Source organism: Silurus aristotelis, assembly GCF_946808225.1.
Source record: "Silurus aristotelis genome assembly, chromosome: 18".
NCBI lineage: Eukaryota > Metazoa > Chordata > Actinopteri > Siluriformes > Siluridae > Silurus > Silurus aristotelis.
The window spans coordinates 17,244,878-17,256,216 of record NC_139591.1 but is presented as its reverse complement, the minus strand read 5'-3'; positions in this window follow the sequence as shown (position 1 = coordinate 17,256,216).

Genomic DNA, 11,339 nt, shown 5'->3' with positions numbered 1-11,339 from the left:
TTTAAAGTATGACCTCCTTAGATTTCCTGAAACAAAATAAGTTTGACATAATCTATTTTGTTAATTTAGATTCATTAGATTTCTTTGATGGACGTCGAGTTTTAAGTATTCTATACAAAATTTACAAAAAAACACAGCATGCATCACAAGTGCCCATAGTGGGTCAATAACATTGAGTCTGTAGCTTAGCAAAGACATGCGCACTGACACAAAACATTTTTTTATGACCATGACCTATTTAACAAATTTATTGACAGCGTCACCTACTGGTCAAATGTCACAATAACATGTTCATATTCCTTACATCTGACTCTATTTTTTTTGGTTACTTCTGCATAGAATTTGGCCCAATCTTCGCTAAATTTGGCTCTTGAGACCTGTCTAAAGAAAACACATGCTGATCATCTAAAATTCAACCTGTTGAACACCTTGGATTGTGTTTTTTCCCAACAAATTATGTCAACTCAACTAAATTAAAAAAACTTGCACAACACACAAACTTTCCCTTTCACTCTTGCAAATACCCTTCTATTACAAATCATTCCTGCCATTATTTTTGCCCCACTCCACCCTGCCACTCCACCCTCCACCCTGTATAAACTTTTAATAACAAATGCTTTACTACTAATCTATTTGGCATTGAGGGTGCTAAAGAAGGTTGTTCAGTTGTATAAATATTTAGTTATAACTCATATTAAGTGACTAATTGTGGATTGTTTGTAATAATATATGTGGACACATAAAAAACGTGCATGATATGCAAATATTTTGTAAATAAATTAACATATATAACAGCGAACACTGAAGATCTCTATGATATGGGTCTAAGTAAAATTGATAAATGAGTCAAAACAATTTTAAAGCATTTTGGCATCAGTTCTACCTGCCTCTGGAACTGGACTGGAGAAATGAAAACCATTGATGACAGTGATAATAAGACTGAAATTCCAAAATTCTCATTAAACAATTCACTCAGCTCTTTGTTCCCAATATGTGGGGTAGTGTCATACTGGAAGAGACATTGTCCATCAGTACAGAAATGTTTTACCAGAGGATAACAGGAATCACTCAGAAGACCTTTGGATTGTTAACAAGGACCTCAAAATCAATGAAAACCAACCTGTTCTGTGTCATCTCTTTAAACCAAGCTGTGCATGACATCTCTTTTAATTGTGACCTAAAACCATCAAAATGTTTGCAGTCTTTACTGTAAGTAGCTCTCAGGACACATCTCCATGTCATCAGTCTCAGCAAGCAATCCTTTTGCTAGTTCTTGTGCATAGTAAGATATGTATATTTATTTGTTTTCTTTGAATTCCCTTTTGGCCTCATTTACTTTTGACAATCTCATTATACATTTCCAGAACTGTAGCAAACATTAGGACTTTATAGAGTTGAACAGAGTGACAGATGTTTCTGTCACAGACTGATGCAGAGTATATTATTGTTTATAAAAATAGATGGAAATGCGTCACAGCACTAAAAACAGTCATAGCTCTGTATTGAATTTCTTCCTCAGTAGACAGTTTGGCGTCACTTCACACCGGGCATCAGACTCCAGTAGGATGCGATGTTACAGATGTGAAAGGATTCAGATGATAAAGCAGTTCTTTAAACGATTAAAATGGTTAATGATTTCTACACCAATTTAGTTGCTTATATTGAAGCTATACACATGCTAGAGACATTAGCTTTAGTATTCCAGTTCAGCAAAAAAAAAATATTTTTTTGAAATGATTAACTTCTGATATACTATCTTATTTAAAACATCGTTTGTGGTTCATTTTTATTTGACCAGCACATGATTATATCCAAATATCTTTTTTTCTTCACTTTTGTGTAGAGCCTCCTTATATTGATGATTTTAAGTGATATACTCTGACTGTGGATGCTGATCAGGCCAATCGACATTTCTGCTGACAATCTGTGAAAAACTGCATCTACAAATTGTGAAAGAATTTTAGAATAATGCACTTAGAAGGCACTGCATTAATAAAAGGCAGGATTCTGTAAGTGAAATCCCTGCATGGGCTCGGAAACACCTCCAGAAATCATTGTCTGTGAACACTATTTGCCATCCTATCCACAAATGCAGATTAAAGCTTTATTATGTAATGAAGAAGCCATATGTGAATTTAATCCAGAAACACCGCTGTCTTCTGAGCCAAGGCTTACTGAAAATATAATGAAGCAATGTTGAAAACTGTTCTGTGGTCTGACAAATAGAAATTTTTTAATTCCTTTGGAAACTATGGACCGGCTTGTTGACTAGCAGGCTTGTTTTTCAAAAGCCTGCATCTCTGATGGTATGAGGTGCATTAGTGCCTATGATATGGGCAGCTTGCACATCTGGAAAGGCACTATCAATGCTGGAAGGTATATACAGGTTTTAGAGCAACATGCTTCCATCCAGGAAATGCTTTTTTCAGGGTCGTATTTCAGCAAGACACTGCTAAACCGAATACTGCACCTATTACAACAGCATTGTTTATGTCATGTTTGTAGTCCAGACCTTTTACCAACTTAAATAAAATATGGGTTTATGAGGTTTGCAAATCATTGCATTCTGTTTTTATTTACATTTAACACAGTGTCCCAAGTTTTTTGGCAGCAGGTTACACCTACAAAATGGGATTGCCATTACTTTAGTTATTTATTACTATAAGATTTACCATATACATGTATTTTCACTAGAAACTTTAACTAGCTCTATTAGCTTGCTAGTTTTAGATTAAAACTTAAGCGTTCTGACTCAGACTCTGTTTAGCAAGAAAGAGTTATTGTTCATTAATATTCCTCAAGCTCCTTCAGCGTAACACTAAGAGCCATGTGCACAAGAGGCCCCATTGTGAGCTGGATACATGAATACGAGCATACTTTCATCTCATAAAATAATGAAGACACACAAATAACTAACTAACTACCTAAATAAATAAATAAATAAAGCTTGAATTAATGGCCGTGTGGAGTCTGGCAGTGATTCCCTCATGGCTTGTTATGAGCCACAGTTTCCTCTCGTCCACATCTCGAGCAGCTGATTCACTCCTGTTTCTTCTTCTTCTTTTTTTAAACTCTTATAGGCTGAAGAAGGAACAACTTACATAACATACCATAGGTTTCTTCAGGATCCTCTATGTGTAGGTTTTCCTGTTAATATGCTGTTAGCAGTAAAGAATAAATTGCTTGGAGTCAGACAAATAATACATACATAATCATTTCAACTTGTATAGCACCATGCTAACATGTAATGCTACTATTTACTGAAACATTTTTTTTTAAAGAGGAAAGAGGAAAGAATATGAGAAATATAAGGGAAAAGAACACCAAAAGGTAGAGACATGACATGAGACATGTGTGAAACCAACTGGATCTGAATTATAGATTTTGAGTTTAAAATAATTATTTCATAAATATGTATTAGTTAACTAAATTAGATAATAATTTGACCACTAATGATTAATAAAACCCAGGAGACTATTTGATTAGTGATTTATAATAGCAGGGCTCCTGCTTGTGATCTTCACTTTTTCATGGAACGGCCCTGAAGTCCACAAGGTCAACTAAATTAAAGTGTCGTTGTTAATTAGCTTTTAAAAAATCAATTTGGAAGGTCAGACAGATAATAATTGTGTTTATTTGTTCAAATAATCCTCACAGGTAATGAAGTAGGTGCTTATCTGAAAGGCCAGGCGAAGTCAAAAGATAACAGCGTAGTAAACAGGAAAAGCTCACATTTTAGCTAATGTTCATTCAAATTTTTGTGGCTGTGTTGATTTATGTAGGCCACTATGTTGCTAATATTTAACTAGCCTATTACCTAGCTAGTTAATCCCGTAGGTCATTCATGTTCATTTTCATTAACTGCTTTATCCACTTTATTTCCCCTAGCTGCTAAAGTGTAATGCAGGTCCTGATTTTGCATTATGAACAGAGGCATCTTTTGGTTAACTTCATTTTAAATTGATCAGCCAATCCCCAAATTATATTTATACATAGCAACTTTTTTGCCTAATTTTTAGCTAAGTTTAAGATAGCTAGGTAAACTACAATATTGGGTAAATAGATGTTTGCCTAAAATCTGCTTGGTTATTAGTTAGATTTTTATAGCAACTATCTACTGTGTGAAATGTTGTAGTGACATACAATTTAGCTTAAGTTCTACTCCATTTACCAGATGTTGAGTTAAAGTTAAAATAATCTTTATTAATGTCTCACATTTTGATACAGATGTCAGTCTGTTCCTGAAAAGCCTTCGAGCAATGTAATAATTAAAAATGTGCACAAACCTTAAAATAAAAAATAAATTGTAGGTGTTTGTTTTACATCTAGATGGATTTATTTGCCAGTCACAGATGGTCAGGATGCAACAGTGCAATGGCTGTCATTAGCAGAACACGTTAAGTATTTCGGTCATTATTGAGAAAATATACAGGACTGAGTCTAAAAGCTCTAACAAGGGTTATGATGATAAACTGGTGTAGGACTATGAGGCACACAGAGGAATTTGTGTCTGTTACCAATATAATGACATCAACATAAAATACACTTTTGTGTACAACTTTTATAACTACAATTTACTCTTTGCCCAAATCACTCCACAGATGATGTCATCACACTTCTACCACAAGAAAGCCTGATTGATAAATATTGAAAGGCTGGAGTACTGGTGCCAGGAGAACTCCTGAGCATCAGCAAGATGAAACAGCTGGTTGTGAACTTTTGCACACCATCCACACTAGTTTAACAGGACCTCAGTGGAAAGAGTGGACATTTTTTAATACCTTGATGTTACCATCACTTTATATAAAAAAATTATAAAGTCACCTTATATTAGTGAATTGGTGTGTTAGAGCAAGAAAAAAATATTTAACAACTGCAATAAATAGGAAGCATGGCTAATTCAGGACAAGTGATTTATCCTGAACTTATCTGAATGCAGAAGCACTGCGTTCGGGGCCTGTTTTCAATAACGCCAATTATAAATGTTTAATCAGCATATCAGATTATTTACTAAGCATATAAATGGAAAACAGCCAGTGGTAACTGAGTCCAGCAATCTGTATTCAAAACAATAAGTGTAAATTTGCAGATGTAATTCAGTGCATTCATTAAATATTACATTTCTTTCACAGGGAGTCCTGGATTCAGGAACAATCTGGTTTAGCCAATTTATGACCCACCCTCCAGCTGAACTGACAGAAAGTGCAAATACACGGTGTGCAGGAAAATAGTGCCGGATGATATTGAAGGAGCTGTCAGGTTGCATCAAGACACTGAAGCATCTTAAAGGTGTGAAATGTAGGCGCTATTGAGTTCAACAGAGCAGAAAATACATCACCTTTTACCATTGTAAGTAAAACTTTCCATTGCTTTTCTGCACGCAATAGGGCACTTAAGTTTTTTTTTTTTTTTTTTTTTTTAATTAATTTACCAGATAGATTACATTAGATTAGATTAGATAGATAGATAGATAGATAGATAGATAGATAGATAGATAGATAGATAGATAGATAGATAGATAGATAGATAGATAGACCTCATTTGTTTTTTCAGAATCTCCACTGCACCACTGAAAGCTATAAATAAAGACAGAGAAGTCTGTCCATAAATGCAACGGTAGTAAGTGGAGTGAGCAAAATTCATAAAACCACCGCTCGCTTCAAGGAGCCAAAACTCCTCTGCATACACCATCACCCGCCGAGCTTTGTCACCAGGCAGAATTAGCGCTGGCTAGGCTAAATATAACACAAAGCTCATCGATTCCAGGATAAACAGAGCCTGTGTTTTTCCCCTCTTATTCCATCTTAAGTATTTGTATTTTCTTGGCCACATGCTGAATGAGAAATAATTGCTCTGGATCTGTGTAATGGATCTTACTATTGACAGGCTGAGTACCTGTCGACATGATGGACGTCTGGAAAGTAATCTCGAAAAGTAGACCTTAATCAGATAGATGGTTATTTGAGAATAGCTGGAATCATTTGCTTGCTGTAATTCAATTAGAGCATAAGATTTGCCAATATGACCATTTGTGAGGACTGTAATAAATGAATTTGAAGCCGGTTACTGTCACATAACTTGGTCATCAGAATTAAAGAACTAATTAAAAACAAATCAGAGTTCCTGTGTGTGTTAACTTTACGGAATTTCTATTTTTCTTTTACTTTTCCATTCAAATACTTCCAGACATGTGTCATGTAACGAGGCAAAAATAGAGGCAGATGCAAGTGCAGACTTACTTTAATGATGGTGAAAACTCACAAAATGCAGAAGACATGAAGCACTAAGGTGAGAAATAAAGTACATACAGTATAATATGGACAGAGAAACAAAAACAATTAGGGAAAAAAAAACACAGTAAGTGAAGTGTATGGTGTGACTAAAGACTAGTGCTCATTATCTGACGGTAAGCAGGTAACAGGTGTGTGTATGATTGTCAAAACATGGAGGTGCACAGCCTACTGGAAAATTAAGTTTATAGGCATAATATTGACAGAGCCCCCCTCTAAAGTTTACCTCCTGGGGTCCTGGCAAGCCAGAAGAGATGTTCCTCTGTGGGGTCAATATAAGTTTGTTTTCTTAAATTTGCATTTCATGTTGTTTATTTACTGTATTTTTCTGCTTTCACCATCATCAAAATAAATAGGGAGTGATATAACCTACAAAGCAAGCAAGAGCAATGTACACCACAGAGAAAAGAGGCAGGGTAGGCAGAGCAAGAAGGCAGAACAACAAATTTAGTGACATGTTTAGAGGAGCACGGAAGGTGGAGTCTCATCCTTCGAAGAGCAGAAAGGCAGAGTGACATCCTCAGTGGAGTAGAAAGGCTGAACAACATCCTCAGTCAAACAGGGAGGTTAAGCAGGGAGGTCTTTAGTGGAACCAAAGGCATAACAACACCCTCTGTGACATTCTCGGCCAGAAAAAGAGCCTGGAGATGTTTTGACATCCATGGTCGGAGCAAGGAGACAGAGTGATGCCCATGGCAAGGCTGGGATCTGTATTGTGCCCTCTGTGTTTAAATGATGCAGAGCAAAGTACTCAGCAGATCAAGAAGGCAAAAGTGGCGGAGGGTGGGTGTGATACAATTCCATAGAGGACAGGACATCTGTTCCCAAACACTTTCTTGATTCTTGGCATATGATATAAGACTTAACCCGGAGTTTCTTCAAAAATACATTGCCTGTTAAAATTTTGGAAACACCTAGTCTTTTATATATTTTGTATAAGATTTATGTTGACAAGTTGACAAAAAAAAAAATATTGTATAGATGTTACTTTTTTATTATTCTTCTCTTAGCATAAATAGCAGCTTTACAAAGTCCTGGCATCAATAAATTTTATTTCACCAATCATTCGGCTGAAATGCCAAGCATCTTGTAAAACTTCACAATGTTGTTCTTCACTAGTTGTATATTGCCTTTTGACCTTGTGATCCAGTTCATCCCAGAGCAGTTCTGTAAAATTTAGGTGTGATTACTGTGTAGGCCATTTCATGAAAGATCATTGTCTTGTGGTGAAGTTTGTTCCAGTTAGCTGCAGTCTAAATTGAATTGCATGGTGTTGAAGTATGGAAAGGTAGCCATGTTCCCTTCACCAATTCCTTTCAGAATATGTCTAAAAACGTCTCTGCTCTAAAACAACACCAAACCATTAAGCTTCCACCTCCATGTTTGATTGTGGGTGTGTGGCTTTCTGATAACATCTTCACTCTTGTTCTCTGTCTTACATAAGTTGGGTTAGAGCCAAAAATGTCAAATTTGGACTCATCTGTCCACAGAACTTTCTTCCAGTTATTCACTGTCCAATTACTGTGTGCTTGTTGCATATAAAAAAGGAACATAAATGTGTCTCAAAAATGATAAAAGACTAGGTGTTTCCAAACCTTAGACAGGCACTGTAAAAATATTATTTACCTCAAACGAATCCAGCCTTTCTGTGAAACACACATAGCTCTTCCCGACGAGACTGGTTGGAGGTTCAAGGCTCAGTATCACCAAGATGCCACTATTGGGCACCTGAGCAAGGCCCTTAACCTTCTGTGCTCCAGGTGCTGACCCTTTGCTCTAACCTCAGCTTCCTAACTTGCTGGGATATGCAAAAGTTAAATTTCACTGTGCTGCAATGTACATGTGGCAAGCGTTACGCCCCCTCCTTTAACCAGACACTGGAATCTTATGAGGGTAAGATAATTTTTCACCAAAATCTTGTATTGATGATGGGAGAGTTGGACCACTGCGCAAAGTCTTCTCCAGCACATCCAAAAGATTCTCAATGGGGTTAATGTCTGAACTCTGTGGTGGCCAATCCATGTGTGAAAATGATTTCTCAGGCTCTCTTTCACAAATTGAGCCTGATGAATCCTGGCATTGTCATGTTGGCATTGTCATGTTCAAATATACCTGTGCCATCAGGGAAGAAAAAATCCACTGGTGGAATAACCTGGTCATTCAGTATGTTCAGGTAGTCAGCTGACATTCTTTGGGCACATACGTTGCTGATTCAAAACCTGACCAACTGTAGCAACCCCAAATCATAGTGTAACCCACCTAAGGTTACTGGAGTGCAACTCTCTATTCTGCCTGTGGGTGGCCCATACACCCCAGGTAATTCACTTAAATAACAAGCACGCTTTTCTTCCGGTGAAGAAGTTGCTAAAAAGCAAACGAGGACTGGTATGAAAAATATTCTTTAAAGGACAGAAATTAAAAGAAAAATCTTGTACCATATATTAAAATATTGTGTGTCCATTAGGTTAAAAGCTGTGTAAGAGAGAGTTAAGCCGCATGAGAGTGAGCTTCTCAAGATACCTCCGGTAAGGATGGTAATGCTAATGAGTGTTATGCTGATTGTGCAAGCTTAATTAAGGTGTAAAATACTGTTCTTTTAAAACCAATCGGAGTTATGAACCTGATTCTTGCTGTTTGATACCATATATACACAGATTCAGATTGTTTTATGTTGTTTAAGATGCTCATAAAAGATCGCTAATCGCGCTAGCTGCATGCTAATTGTAAATATTAAATGCAAGTTCTATTTGGTTTGTTATGCTAGCTCAGCTAAGCTAGACACCACTGTAGCAGATCTTTAATAGTGTTTACACCGCTAAAGGTGCCATCATACTGTTTTGTTGACTTGACTTAAAAGTTAATATACATATATTTAAAATAAGGGTGATTTAGGTAATTTAATTGTAAAGATACATGTTTGATATGTATATGAGGAGCAGAAGTTGTCTTAGCCATTAAAAAGAATAAATATGTTAAAATGTGATAGTTAAAATGTTATTAAGATGCAAAAAACAGGTTTAAAAAGTAAAAAACCCCTAAATATCTGGTTTCAGAAATAGGTTTCTGAAATCCTATGGTTTATTTTTGTATTGTAAGATGGAAATACGTGATGATTGTTGTTCATTGGGACTGACTTATGTTATGTGGTGTGATGTTCCTATTCATTTGCACAATTATTAGAGTATTAATAACCTTTACAACTGGTTATATTTGATTTGACATTTGAATGGAGAAAATTTGATTAGATTTGAACAGAAATGAGGCAATTGTAATTAATGCATTCTGTACTGTATGTATAGATTGGTTTTTAGAAAGGGATAGACCATCTGAATCTGACCCTTGCGGTCAGTGGCGAGCCACCCGCAGAAGTGAACGGATCAAGAGCCCGGTGTGGCCAGCCGTGGCATCTTCGAAACCAGCATCATCCTGTGCCTTCATTTGTGATACAGATAAGAACATACGTAAACCTACCCGGGTAGTGAAAAGAACATATTCTATAAAACACACACACACACATCAACAACTTCCATGGACCCTTTCTTCATTTGAGTTTTTATTTTGAGTTTATTGTGCGCTGTGCACTCAGGAAGCCTTCTTAGGTAGGCAGGGAATGTAAATAACTGCCATTTATTTTGTGTAATACATTTGTTCAAATTGACCTGTTTTGTGTTGTCTGTTCTCTGATGACCGTTTACCATTTCAGGCTCCACAGTCGTATCTAGAGCTTCTGAAACTAGCCCAGCTTTATTTTCTTAATGCTTAAATAAGGTATTAGTTACACTAACCTGAGAAAGCGGTTACAATAGCACTGCCCCCACAGACTTGTACTGTAGGTACAAGGCATGATGGGTGCATCAGTTCATTCGTCATTCTTCTTACCCTGATGCACCCATCACTCTGAAACAGGGTAAATCTGGACTTATCAGAACACATGACCTTCTTCCATTGCTCCAGAGCCTAATCTTTATGCTCCCTAGCAAATTGAAGCCTTTTTTTTCCGATTAGCCTAACTGATAAGAGGATTTCTTAAGGCTACACAGCTGTTTAATCCCAATCCCTTGAGTTCCATTCGCATTGTGCATGTGGAAGTGCTCTTACTTTCACTATTAAACATAGCCGTGAGTTCTACTGTTGTTTTTTTTACAATTAGATTTTACCAAACGTTCAAGTGATTGCTGATTATGATCATTCAAGATTTTTTTCCGACCACATTTCTTCCTTGAAGATCATGGTTCCCCACTATCCTTCCAGTTTATAATTAACTGAATAGTTCTAACCCAATTTTAGTAGCTTCAGCAATCTCCTTAGATGTTTTCTTTGTTTCATGCATGCCAATAATTTGACCATTCTAAAACAGATTAGCGTCACAGGGTGTGTTTTCCGACATGGTTGTTCAAAAAACGAGAAGCTGTTCACTGCATCAGTTGGGGTTAAATAACTTGTTGTCAGCAGAAACATAATCATCCATGCAGTAATTATCCAATGTGAGGCTCTTCATTATTTGTTAAGTTAAATCCAGGTAGTGATTATTTTTTGTATGGGCAGTGTATGTAAATATGACAATTTCTGTAATTATTTTAAATAATTTTCTTTAAACCGGTAGCTTAAACGATTCTAAGCACATAATGTATATGAAAATCAATGTGTACTGATTAAAATTAAGAAGTATTAAGATCAGCCAGATAAAGTTAATGGAAAACTGTGCCAGTTTTTTATCAATTTAATTGAGCCACTGTTGACATCTGAAACAAAACTGTACTTCAACAGTTCAAGATCAAAAGTTCAAAATCAAGCACCGTTAGAGGTACGATTTTTATTCAGTGCTGAAGAATGCAGAAGATGAAGATGCAGAAGAAAGAGTGGTGAAGATGGAAAGGCGAGCGAGACAAGCCAAAAGGTCCCTGAGTAAGCATTCATTATGCAGCTCTGCGTGTATGTGTGTGTGTGTGTGTGTGTGTGTGTGTGTGTGTGTGTGTGTGTGTGTCCACTACACTGAAGAAGAAATGTCCAGAATTAAATTAAGGCTCCAGCCTGCCAAATTAAACAGGG